We start from the raw sequence: 14,830 nt of genomic DNA on the forward strand, positions 1-14,830 counted from the left end.
TCAATCCATTGCTAAATTGTTTAGCTATGAATTAGAGATGGATAGCATCCGTCGCTAATCCACATTTTTATTGTAGTGTCTCACATTATGATTGTCATCACTTCTTAGTTTTTTGCACTCGTGGCAAGCACATTTTTGCATGTGTTTGTTTCGGTTGGAACTCCATTTTCTGTGGAAAGTGGATTACTTGGAACCACTTATCCTCGGAAAATGAGGTTCTTCCATTGGGCTTCTCTTGGATGATTGTTTGTGCTTCTCTACCGTTAAACGAATCCCTGGAATTGCTTTACTACACCAAGTAAGTTACACTCATGAGAAAGAAGTTGATAGCTTGCGACCTAATGGTGAGTTTAAAAAATAAGTAATGGCAACTCACTATTGTCATCCAGAAAAAATAATAGATATCCTTCACCCTTTTCTTGAGAAAAAATGAGGTGCAATGTGATTGCACATTTTTGGTGTGTTGCTGCACTTGATCAGGTGCATCAGCACACTAAAAGTGTATGTGTAATCACATTGCACACTAACCTCCCTCCTTTTTAGGGGCTACAAGTAGGGGTGTCAATGGATAGGGTTTGGTTCACACCGAGACCCAGGCGTGATTTGAGATGCTGGTATCAGGTCTTGACCCAGGTCCAATCATACTCACCATAAGAGAAACCATGCCTTGATCTTATAAGGATTATGTAAGTTAGACACAAACCATACTCGGTAAAAAAATACTTTTAATTTTTTACATTGAAAAATTATGGGTCTTAGAGAACTCAGGTCGGGCACGAGTCACGTATGAAATTTCACAAACCATTCCTAGCTTCATATATTAACTGGACCCTTCGGGTCCCACCCAGATTCTAGTCGAACCTTCTTATTTATCACCAAACTCTAGCCGTGTAGGGTTTGGGGGTTGGGTCTAGGTCAAAACCGACCGATTGATACCCCTAGCTACGATAGCTCTCTCTTTTCATTCAAATAGCAACATGACAATATGGGCATCTGAGCCTAAGGACTTAGCAAGGTATTGGTGTTAGCATAAAATGGATCGTGGAAGAGCCACTTACTGGATGCAGCCATGGATGATCCGAATGGATCTTCGGTGAATGCGAGTGTTCGGCGTTCTCCTCAACTAATCAACACCCTCAATGAGCTCAGGCCAGAATATCGAGAGGTGAGCAGGACCCTTGAACCCAGAGAAAGAGATCACACACGAATGTGACACTCAACAACCGCGTATGCTCTTATGATAGCCCTCATCAAGCTACCATGAATCTCTCTTATTTATAGGGAGATCTGGGGGGAGGACCTTAATGGGTTCATAATGTGCTCATAATAGGCACTAGTGGAGGTCTCTAATGGGTATGAATGGATGGTTATTGTAACCTCTAAAACACAAGAGTCACACCCATATATATCTCTCTTTGATGTGCCCATGTTAATATGGGTCACATCCAAGTTAGATCTGATTCAATCCAAAATTCAACATTCACCCACTTGACTCATTGACACGGAAAGGTACATAATTGATGTTCTTTACCGTTATCTTGATTCAACTTCCCTGTGGGTTCACATGTTATCCTACATCATAAGAATGAATCATATGAGTCATGGAGATGAACGCCTCTATACAAGATGTCATATTTTCATGCACTAGAATATCATTCATTTTCAATGTTTTAGCATATTAATATTATATTTATGAATAGGTTGGTCTTTAACCTATTATATTGGTCCTTTAATATTGTTATTCTGTTATTATTTCTATCCAAATTAGAGATACTTTATGCATAATCAACAATGCAAAAAAAAATCACAGCGAATCAATTTTGTTTCATAAATGTAATCACTTATAATCATAATGTATGGTTATACATTAAAAGGAATCAAACAAACTCATATTCAGTATATGTTGAGAATATAATCTCAGTGTTAGCCCTTTAATAAGGGGATCCACAATCATTTTTTCGTACCAATTGCATCAATACACAATAAATGATTCACAGTCCATTCTTTAATAACAAAGTATTTTAACTATATGTATTGGCACGAGGTAGAACTCTTGTTATTCAAGGACACAACAATTTCACTATCATATAAGATCTTTAGTGGCCTTCCAATAGAGTCCAATATACATAATGAAACTTTTAATCCATATGACCTAAGATAAAATCTCGTTTAAATGAATAATTTTTGCCTCAATGTCTTTCAAAAAAAATTTATTATCTTGCAATGAGAGATGACACTTCAAATATTTTTAGCCACTCACGATTGCAAAAGCAATAAGTTAAGATTATTTGAGTACTCCTACTTCTCATAGATATGTTTCTAAGTGCTCTCACTTTTCATCGACAACCTTCTATTCGGTTGTGCTATTCTTTGTATGAGTGAGAGATTAATTGTTGTATACGATATTCATATTGAAAAGGTAAATGTGAGACCCTTTATTATTCATATTTTTTAAGGCAAATATAATATAGTCATTATCATTTCACTTTGGAGAAAACAATAATACTTTGAGCCGCTTCGCTTCTTCAATTGGTAAAACCAGTAGATCATGTAACTAGATGCAATTTAACACTATACCTTTAGATACAAACATGCTCGTAAGCAAGTGTACACATCTACTATTATACTTTATGTGAATTTGGAAGACAATGACTTATCTTTGGGTAGAATCATTGTTTCATAAAGTCACACACGATCTCAGTACCAAATTTAAATCTCATCATGGTTCAAAAAACCCTCAATCAATAAAACTTGAATCACTTTGGTGATAACCAGAGTGGGTTGATCAAACTCTTTTACTGTAAGTTCATATAAAGCATATCATAACACAAATAAAGAATACACATTCATAATCTCATACTTAAATAATCATGGATAACTAAAAAAACATGAAACATACCTTATATCATGTTAAAGTTACCCAAAAGTATGGGATTAATGACAAAGACATGCATTTATGAGTCATATTTAGGATTGAGGTCTTTAAACGGCCTAAATGGGTCCTTAAAGACCCTTAACCGGTCACAAAAAGCTTTGAAAAAGTCACAAAAACTCTGAACTGGTCTAGAAAACTACTGAACCGGTCAAGAAAAACTCCTGAACTAGTCACAAAGATACCCAAAACAGTCTTATAAACCATTGAATTGGTATCAAAAGAACCAAACCAGTCCCTTAAAAGCCAGAACCGGTCCCACAATTTATGAACCGGTCCATTGAATTGGATTTCAGGATGCCTGAATCAGTTTTAGAATGTTTGAACTGATTTCAGAATCAGTCTCAAGAACTTTTGAATTGGTACTAGAATGATCATATCGGTTTCTGGATCGGTTCTGTCCTTGATGAGTTAAATGGTCTGGTTTTGGACCTGATCTGACCCATGGTTACTGACCCGATCCACTCAAAAACACTAATGTATCTTGGAACGAGTCTCAACGGGTTGAGACTAGACCCAGTCCATCCAGAACCCCAATGGGTCCAGGTCCCAAACCGGGTTCGATAGGGTCAGACTCAAACCCAAAACCCTCAATGGGTTCAGATCGGGTCCGATCAGGTCAGACTCAAACCCGGTTTATGTCAATATAGATCTCAAGTTAGATATGATTCAATCCAAAATTCAACAATTTGGGCCCCAAAATGCAACGTGTCCACTGCACCACCCTCATAGACATTGTTAATAACGTTTTTGGAAAGTTGAACATCCAGAGATTTTTAGAAGTACTGAAATGTTTAGGGTCTTTTTTAGGAGAAAATAGGTATTATGTTTTAGCGATACTAACAGTCTTATAAAGTCACTTTTCTGTTTATCTATTATAGCAAATCGCTATTGATTTTCAAAATATCTGATACGTTTCACAACTTATCGACTGTCATGAGACAGGACAAGTGTCTGAGTACCTTCTAAGTACTTAGGTCCTATCACTGAATCATGCTCCAGTTTTCAGTCTTTTTTTCAAAAGCAAGCAGAGGTTAGGCAGACCTCGACTACACAGTAATACCATTGGGATTGGAACTTGCAAAGTCAATACAAGGTGACATGCACTACCAGACAAGCAGTGCTCCCGCTGGTGGGTCAACACATTGTTACTGCTCTAAAAAGAGTGAACAGCACAAGGCTCATGAAAAATGAAATAAAGGATAAAACAATTTTAAAATAAATGGGAAAGCATTGCTACATTTGCAAGGCCATCTATTTATCAACCCCTGAAAAATCCTGCGTATACATTTCAAAAGCATGATATATATGTTGTTTCCTACTCAAAGAAACACGTTGATCATATCTAAAGGGTTAGATAAGGGTTAGATGTGTAAATAATATTAAAAATAATGAAACTATTACAGTTTTTCACTGGGGGTTCATTACACAGGACAGGAGGGTAGCAAACATTATACCAAAATAATATATTGTTACTGTAAAAGATTCAAACATTTAGAGCTGATGCATTTAATCATTTTGGTTTATTCAAGACCATAGTGTGAAACGGGATTGTTAAAAAAGTTAGTGAAGTGAGAAGTGGGATATGGTTGTAAAGCATTAAGCACATGAAAAATGAAAAAGAAACACATAGAAAGCAATACGAAGCTCAGACAAAAGCAAATAAAAGATGAACTTATAAAATCATATAAAACCAACATGTAAACTTATTATAAAAAAAATATTATTTTCAATATAAAAACCAATAAAAAGTTAACAAAAAGTGAGTGGGATGTGACAAGAAGCAAGAAAAACATTAAGAAACAAAAAAAAAATAGATTTCGAAAATGAGGAAGAAGCAGACTTCTCACTGAAAGTAATAAAGTTTCTCATATTTTAGAAGCAGGCTTCTCCTTTCAGGAAACCTTAGATGTTTTCTGCTTCCCAAGTGAGTTTACGAGAAAGAGAGTTTGTAGAAAGAAGCTTCTGGTAACTATGTTCAAAGGCAATAAATGCTGCAGCCTTATGGAGCGGTTGAGTAATGGACTCATCAACCTTAAAGGTGTCAGACCTAATTAGACCCGTTGTACCGGTTCAGCACATTTAACTTAGTATAACAGAAAGGAATAGGATGCCTCTTAGACCCAAAATGAGGCCTAGATCTACGCTAAGATTGTCTTATACCAGCTAGGCCAACTAGCCAAAAAGGCCTTTTTGTACCTCAACTATAAATTGACAGAGATAGGTGAAACATGGGACGATTCTGCATGTCCACTAAGGCAAGACATATGGGGCTCAGAAGATATATATGGGTGCCAATAGGTCTGGACTCTGGTTTGAGCTAGACCAGACCCGTAACAAACCCTATGGGGGCAGGGTTTGGTGATAAATAAGAATGATTAGAATCTGGGTTGGACCCGAATGGTTCGATTAATATAAGGAGCTGGGTATGGTTTGTGAAATTTAATACAAGGCCCGACCCAAGTTTCCACTAAGAACCACAAATTTTTAATGTAAAAAAGATAAAATATATTATTTTACCAGGTATAATCCAGGTCTAGTTCGAGTAATCTTTATAGGATACAAGTATGGTTTCTCTTATGGTGGATCCGATTAGATCTGAGTCCGAACTTGGTACCAGCATCTCAAACCAAGTCTGGGTTTGATTAAACCTGGGTTTGAACCAAACCAGACCTGTTGACACTCTTAATATATACGTAGAGGATAGCTGACTCCGTTTCATGCTTATTGCAAGCGAACAAGGGTTTCTGGGTTGTTTTTAGCAAAAATTGACCTTGCGAATTCATTAACATAGATATGTTAGGAAACAATACTTAGATCATGATTTCCAGTAAAAGATTATTATTTGTCCCTTGGATGTTTATGATATTTTATAAAAAATTTACTCCATAGATTTTCAAACCTTACACTACAAAAAAAATGCGGATTAGCGACAAACACTTTCTGTCACCCATCCATCGCTAACATGTTTAGCAATGGATTAACGACGAAAAGCATCCATTGCATAATCCTGATCGCTAAAATGCAATAGAAATTATATGTCACCAATCCGTCGCTAATTAGCGATGGATCATATCCACCGCTAATCTGTCGCTAAATAAGGATTGATTTGGTTTTGCGAAGGAATGTATTACGTCACTAATCCGTCGCTAAAATTTAATGACGAATATATATCCATTGCTAATGTCCATCGCCAATTTAGTGAGAGATTAGCGACATATTAAATTTTGTAGCAAAATATTGACTTATTTAAATTGACGACGGATATTAGCGACAGATATTATTCGTCGCTAATTCGTCATAATTTTTTTTTTTTAAATATGAATATCGAGAAAAAATTCTCGTTATACAATTTATATAACCTATGTATATAAAGCAAAGTACACGTAAAAAATACTTATACAAAGCAGGTGAAACAAATTCAACACAAGTTATAAGTTAAACAAATTTAACAACCCAGTATAGTCCTTGCTAAGTTCTAATTAGTTATAAGTACGTGAAACAAATTAAACACATGAATCTGATCCTCGTCAAGATTCAGAGCATCATCCTCTTCATTGTCTCGATTCGCCCTTCCATCCATACCTCCATCAGCTCCTCTACGCTGATCATCTCCAGCGTCCTACAAGAGAACCGAAATGTTAGTATTGATAAACAAAATATAATGAAATAAATTATATGCAATGCACCTAATCTAATGCAATAAAAGTAAATGACTGAATGACACATAGACTAACAATAAAGTGAAGGACAATAACAGAATTCAGATATGTGTTCTAAGACTGACAAAAAAAATCATAGTGATTCAATCATGCAGATATGTGTTCTAAGGTTGTCAAAAAAATGTCATAGTAATTCATGTATGCATATAATGCTTATAAGGTTGTTAAATAAATGTGTTATGTATCACAATCATGCATATATGTGTTATAAGGCAGTCAAAAAACTTTCACAGTGATGAAATCATGCTTACATGTGCTCTAAGATTGTCGAAAAACTTTTATAGTGATTCAATCATGCATATATGCGTTCTAAGGCAGTAAAGAAATTTCATAGTGATTCAATCATGCATATAAGTGTTTTAATGCAGTAAAATAATTTCATGGTGATGAAATCATGCTTATATGTGTTATAAGGTTGTCAAAAAACTTTCGTAGTGATTCAATCATGCATATATGTGTGTATCATACTTATTGGCAAGCCTAGTACTGCATATAGTTAAGAAAACACACTAGCTTAGGCTGGCTTGACTCAACTCATGAAGGAAAACAGGTTGTTCAATCTTAGTTTGAGCTTGAGTCAAGTTCAAGCACGGGTCGACTTGAGCTGAAACCTTTAATTTAAAAATATTTTTACATTTTTTAAAACTTGTGTAATATGTTATTTTGAAAGAAATGCAAACAGTGAGATTTGAACTCATGTCTCTCCCAAAGATGACAAATGAGTTGTATACTAAAACATCTTTGTGTTACGAATGTGAACAAAATATATAAATATATAAATATATAAATCTAATGTATTATATAACCATATGAACCAAGCCTAATCTAACGTACAGAGCTTATTCGAACTGGACTGCTAGTTCAAGCTTGAATCATTTATGTGTTAAGAGCTAGGGATGGCAGTGGACCCGTGGAAAATGGGGCCTCGTCCTGCCTTGCCCCATATGGATCGGGGATGGAGGACATGAAATGGGGATGAAGACGGGGATAGAGGTTAAAATCAAAACTCATGCGAGGATGAACTTACACTCTCTTCCGCTCCGTCATTGTTCTGATCCCCGCCCCCATCCCCAATCCTTCTTCAGGGATGACAATGGACCGAGGACTTACCTCACCCCCATTTGAACCGGGGGTGGAGGACATGAAAGAAGGATCAAGGCAGGAATGGAAGTTAAAATAAAAACTGTGGAGGGATGGAGGGCAGAATTTTGAGACGGGCAGGGTTGAGACCTTGTCTCTCGCCCCAATCCACTGCCATCCCTATTTTGAACCTGAAACCTTGTTCAGGCTCAGCTCATTTATTTTTTAAACGAGTTTGAGCCAAACTTAAACAAATCGAGCCCGAGCTAGCTTGGCTCGTTGTGCATCCCTAAATATGGTATGCCAAGGTTTATCAAACACCGACGCAACGTTACTGTATATTATTGTTAGTTGGTTACTATCAACTTACGGTATTTACTGTGCAAAGGTAAAGACCAACTGGAACGACTTCGTCTCAATTAATGAAACTAGAATATTGTTTTGGTAAAACTTGCAGACTAAGAAAACTATTGGTTCCAAGAGAGAGAGAGAGAGAGAGAGAGAGAGAGTTCAATTCACATGTATCAGATCGCCCCACAGGTGGGGCCTTGTGAAACACGTCAGAGTAAAAAGAGCCAGGTTCAAATCTCACTGGCATTACCCTCTCTTGCGCAAGGTGACTCTATGGGTCCAATGGGTAAGCTACAATTTTACACCATCAGAGAAGTCACCGAAGGTTGGCAAGCTTAGTTAGTCCACCACCACCAGGTCTCTTACTCTGGGTGGTTTCTCTGCTACTCATGGAAAAAAAGACGTGGGACTCAGTCTCTTCTGTAGGCAAGAGATTGCTCCTTAGTCCTTGTAAGGTTGGGAACAAGCTATGTCACCCAGGCTTTACTTCATGGTGGGGCAGGTTCATTAAGTGACTTGTCTCCTTGTCAAGGTTCCTTGACATAAAACAGTGCTATCAGATTGAGGATGGAAGTCTAGGCCCATCAATAGGTATTAATATCAATAGGTATTAATGTATGTCATAAATATGGCCGATATATTAAAAATATCGTTTAATTTTGCCTACGAGTTATTCAAAGTCTCTTAAGCACATGGCATGGAGAAAAAGAAAACCTCTATTAATAGGACAGTCAATGGGTCCGGCTTGGGATGAATCCAGGAGGATCTGGACCCAAATCTGACTTTGAGAATTCGGTGCCCAGCCTGGATCATATTAGACTTGGCTTAGTCTGGATCATGTCTGATACAGGTCTGCATGGTATGAACCACCTCTGCATTTGAGATCACTGCTTATTATATACCAGGTATTTGCCATAATTTACGATATCGAAAAAAACAAGGCTAAAAAACTATTTTTTTTAAAAATCCCAATCTAACGCGACACTCTTCACACCCCTCTCCATCATGTTTAAGGTATCTATTGTTCTTCTTGCGTTGATCTAGGGATGCCAACAGGTAGGATCTAGGTGGCCTATGAATCTCAATTTTTTATATGGAAAACTTTTTCATCTCTAAAGTTTGGGGAATTTTTCGTATCCCCAAGCCTCTCTCAATTCGATTTCACATGTCATACAAACAAAAGAAAAAGTTTTCACGAAAACTTCTCATATGTAAAATTTCCTTTTCATATGAGATTTTTCCTCACTTGCAACTTTTTCATATAACGCGTTTGTGTTTTGACTTTTGAGGAAGGAGGGTCCATGTTGAACCACATAGGACTTTCCTTCCTCAAAAAATGAGACCCACCACTCATGTTGGAAGTGGGACTGCTTTCCACACGGAAAGTGGATCCCATGCGGTTATACACTACGTGAGGGTCCTGCAGAAATGGTGCCAATTGCTATGCATTTTCACAAAATACAGGCTATTTCAGTAGCACACGCCATGCTTATGGTTGTCGTCCTAGAGGCATAAAACTCCGAGGCTACGACCTTCGACCTTCGACCTCCGACCTCCGACCTCAGGGCTTATGTTGGATGTCTGCTTGCGCGTACCTCGACCACCTATCTGATAGCCAAGGCCCAACCCACTACACAAACCGGCCCCTTTAGGGTTAAACATTTCATTTCATAAAAATGACCATATAATCGCTATTTTCAACAAACCATTGAATTTACTTTCTTTTTTTTTTTTGATAAGGTTCCTTTGAGAAATTTACATGCCAGGATTTTCCAAATCATTTTTCTTGAAGAAAACATTTTTGTAATTCTTTACAAGATTTTTTTTAGAACATGATTCCATCATATAATGTTTGCTTGGTTAATTAAATTAAAGTACAAGTCTTTAGAATAATCATTGATCATAAAATGGCATAGTTCATGTCAAATACCATTCATGATATCTGATATGCAGGTGGTGTGGCAGGTTGTTAGCCCAAACTCAACTAAATTACATTTTTTTATATAGGCAAGCTGGGTTAGGCAGACGCCCACCGGTTATACAATCATACCATTGGGATTTGAACTTACAACGTTCCAACAAAAGGTGACGCGCACTCACTGCTCCTACCTGACAACGGGAGACCCCGCTGGTAACTAAATTACAAGCTGCTGATTAGCGAAAATAGCCACCACAAGGATCGATTCCTATCCTACCAACTGGGGCTCCGCATGTCTGGTAGTAGCAGCTAGTGCACGTCACCACCTTGTGTTGGGAGGTTTCAGGTTCAAAACCCAATGGTATAGTTGTATAATTGGTAGGGATCTGCCTAACCCCAACTTGTCTTCCAGAAAAAAAAAAAGGATCGATTCCTGTCTTAGATCCTTTTTGGTTGAGCTTAGATCCTTTTATTCTTTCACAATTATCACAAAAAAAGTACCTTAGACATGATTTGTAAATATTTTTCACTTTTGAGAAAATGATCATATGGCTTCTAGGTCTCATCAACAAATAAAATTTAACGATGAATACAATGATATGAAGTAACAAGTAATCCCTCCGTATATGGCTACAAGGGGTTGCCCACATGGCTTCAGGCTCATGGATAGAGAGATATCACCTATCTTGAGTTCGAATCCCCGTGTGACCGTCTTATTTCATAAGGTGAAGCCAGAAGCTAACCATGGGTTGAAGGGGGTAGTACAGTTTTATACTATAGGAACAGTGACCGGTCTCTAATGCTAGGGCAGTTTTTTATGTTCTACATAGAAAAAAATCTCTCCTTAGATGACAACAGATCGAGCCACATTAGGCCCTACCTTGGGTGGTAAACCCCACAAGCGAAATTGGGGTGGGGCTTGGGTCACTATACTGGCGGTCAAGGTTTGATTCTCATGGGTGACTCCTCTCTGCTCTCTGCGTGAAGACCAGCATATATAGGCCTTGGGGAGTGGGGGTTCTAGCCTCGAAGTTTTACGCCGCCTGCACAATGAAGTAGGTATGGCAGGCTAAGCCGGTGCAACCAGGTCTTCGTGTCGAGTGTGATTTATTCGGGTTATAAAAAAAAAATCGTGAAACATGCCCTCTGGTGGGTCAACCTCGAGACTTCTGGGGCCTAATTGGGACTCTCGACCATCTCCCTAGTCAGGTGGATAACAAAAAAATTGCACAACCTTATTAAACCGTGAAATAATGCATGATTTTAGGTAACCACATCCTATTACCGATTCCAAAACTCTCTACTTATAGAAAGAAACTTTGACTAATTCCAATATGGGTCAGTGAGACTGACCAGCCTGACTTCTTGACTGATCTTAAACAATTAATTACAACTATTTATTAAGGTAGTTGAGTCTTTCATAGCCTTCAATCGGTTCAGAACCACACGATGACTATACACCATTCACTATTTATATTATCAACAACTTTTTGACTTGGGCACCCAATTCATAAAGTTGTTGGCGAACTTGAACTTGATCCTTCTTACAAATGGCCATTATAAGAAAAAGGGGAACTGATTGTTCCCTGTCATTGCCCTCGAAAGTTAGTAACGATACCACAAACTTTGCTTTCACAGTGTCCATATAGCAAAGCTTGCCATGCAAAGTCTCCACTAATAAAACCTCTATTTTTTTATATTATCAAGCTGGGAGATTAAGGCTCCCCACCTTTACCTACAGTAGACATGTCCTACTATGGTTATAATACATAGTAATGTTACCAATCTGGTGGTTTGTCTTTCCACAATACATACTTTTCTATTGGTAATTCAATATCCATGACTGAACATAGTTTCAGTTCGGGTCTTCTGCATCTAAATATGCAAGATAGCTGACGAGATTCTCCCTGTCTTACTGTGCGGAACGATCCTATGTGTCCTAGCTTCATCCATTTGACTCATCTGATGTTGTTTGAGTGCACCCAGATATCGGCCCTGTATCCTGGATTATTTCAGATAGCTTCTCAAGTACTTGGCTTTCTGAAAAAAAATGATCCTCCTCCATTTGAGTTGCTCCAATGGCCACATGTTTACAGAAAAACATGGCATCATACACAAACATGAGAGAGGTGACTGGGTCTCGACATACTGTAATAGCTGGCCTTTGGATGTGATTTTCAATAAGTTTAGCTTGAATGTCACAAACTTGGATGTGATTTTCTAAAAACTCTCAATCTACTGTCATAGGCTTTGGCCGTATTCCATTTTCAAACATATTGAAAGGACCTTGTAGAAAAGATGAAAGTACGTACATGGTTACCACATCTAATGGAATCTTTTGAAGTATGATCACGTTTCATATACACGTTTCATATCATGCCACACAGAGAGAGAGAAGAACTATAACCATCAACATTACGATACGAACAACAGGTTCAACCAACATTGAACCTACCGGGAAACCAAAACACGGGCCCAAGACATGCCAAGGAGCCCAAAAAAGGAAAAAAAGAAGAAAAGTAGCGATGCAAGGAGAAAAGGAAGAAATAAACAAGAAACAAATACAGTTAGGCGACGAGCATCACCCTGGATCATGAATGGTCCCTGAAGGCAGATGGTGTTGCAGATCAGGGATGTTGATGCGGAGAATGGCGTATACGTCCGCCAAAATAAGGTTCACCATTTTGTTGAACACTGCCGGAATATTCTGAAAAATAGCGTTGTTGCGAGTCATCCATACGACCCACCATGACGAGAGCAGCCAGGTTCGCCAAATAATATGCCATTTGTTGCAATGACGAACTTGTTGAGGGCCCCACAACAAATCGTTGGCGAATGATTCCTGACGCACGCTGACCCCCGGCTTATTCCAAGTCACCTTAAAGATGTTTTGAAAAATAGAGCACTCCCAAAAAAGGTGGAAGGCAGATTCTTCAGCCGCCTCACACAACACACATTTACTCGGCAGATGAAATCTGATGAATTTGAGGAAGTTGTCAGTCTGCACCCGATCGTGTAAGATTAGCCAAGCCAAAAAACATGATCTCGGAGTGGGACCCTTGCCCCAGATCAGGTTCGTCGGGAACCGGTCTACCTCCAACGGAAGGAGAGCGAGGTAGCCTTCTTTTGAGCGGAAAGATCCGTTCAGAGCAAGGTTACGACTAAAGAACTGAGACTGTTGCCATTATGAGACAGAACTGCAGACCATGCTTGGATCCTTGATCGTCGAAGCTTTGACATAGTTCGCTGACGCACGCTTGTGGCCCCCACCAATGATTCCAAACCACCGTATTTAGCTAGAAGCACGCTTGCACACGGAGACCCAGGTTGGTGTGCAAGCCAGCTCTGCTTCATGACCAAAATCATACTCCTCAGCCGGGAATCCTTGATTCCCAACCCCCCCCCCCCTATTTGGGGGTAGTCGCAGAGTGTCCCACCCTATTAGGTGACGCTTGTTTTTGGGACCTCGTCCAGACCACAGGAAGTGCGTCACTACCTGAGCTATCTTCTTACTAACCCCCATAGGCATCAGAAACATAGACATAAAAAATTCTAGCATAGCAGAAAGAACGTGCTTGATGAGAGTTAGTCTACCCGCGATAGAAAGGTAGGACGCATGTCAGCCCGATATTTTTTTCTGAACCCTTTGGATAGTGGTGCTCCAAGCTGCCGTTGAAACACGACTGATTTGAAGCGGCAGACCCATATAAGAAAAAGAGTTATCTGAAACCGAGCATCCGAATATCCGCTGGCCCATGTCCAACATTGATGGAGGGGCGTTGACCATGGATAGACAACACTTCTCATAGTTCAAGGATAGACCTGACATCGATTGGAAAAAAAGAAGGACGAGCTTGAATCTTAACATTTGTTGGATGGAGGCCCTTCCGAAGATAATTATGTCATCAGCGTAGGTCAGGATTTGACTACGACACTCTTGAATACCGAGAGATTCAATTAGATCACCCTCCACTGCCCTCTTAACCAAAACCATCAGGCCTTCAGAGACGATGTTAAAGAGTAACGGAGATAGAGGACATCCTTGTCGAAGACCACGCCCAAGTTTGAACTGTTTTCCTTTGACCCCATTGATCTGAAACTGAGATTGGGCATTGGTTACCAGCTCATGCACTCAGCTAGAGAAACGCCTACCGAAGCCCAAGTTTGCCAACATGTTGAAGAGGAACGGCCAATGAACCGAGTCGTATGCTTTATGAAAGTCAAGCTTCAGGGTGAAAATGCCCCCCCACTGATCTTTAGGGAGTGCAACACTTCTGTGGCCAAAATGAAGGAATGTTGAAGTCTTCTGTTAGGAATGAAGGCGAACTGTTCCTCCGAAAAAATCTTAGGAGCAATTGACCGCATCCTATTAGCTAAGACCTTTGCAATAATGCGATATAAACTCCCTAACACTGATATAGGTCTAAACCGCGAGATATCCGATGCGGCTTCCTCCTTAGGAATAAGCGACACAATTGCTAGGTGAGAGTGAACCGACAATCGACCATTACGATGAAACTCGGCGAAGACACTAAGAATGTCACTCTTAATGCATTGCCAGAATATGCGAAAGAAATCCACAGGATACCCATCAAAACCTGGAGCTTTCCACCCAGACGACTCCCGCACCGCCGAGACGATTTCTTCTTCGGTGAACAACCCCTGAATCGAGTTGGATAACGCTCGATCCATGGACAAAAATAAAGTTGAACCCATATTGCCACCTACAGCTTGGTTGCAGGAATACAGGTTAGAAAAATAGTTGGAGACAACATTGATTACCTGATCGCCCGAAAAGGAGACACCATTGATATACAGAGTGTGAAT

The sequence above is a fragment of the Nuphar pumila genome, chromosome 2, assembly GCF_984573655.1.
Source record: "Nuphar pumila chromosome 2, dmNupPumi1.hap1.1, whole genome shotgun sequence".
Lineage (NCBI taxonomy): Eukaryota > Viridiplantae > Streptophyta > Magnoliopsida > Nymphaeales > Nymphaeaceae > Nuphar > Nuphar pumila.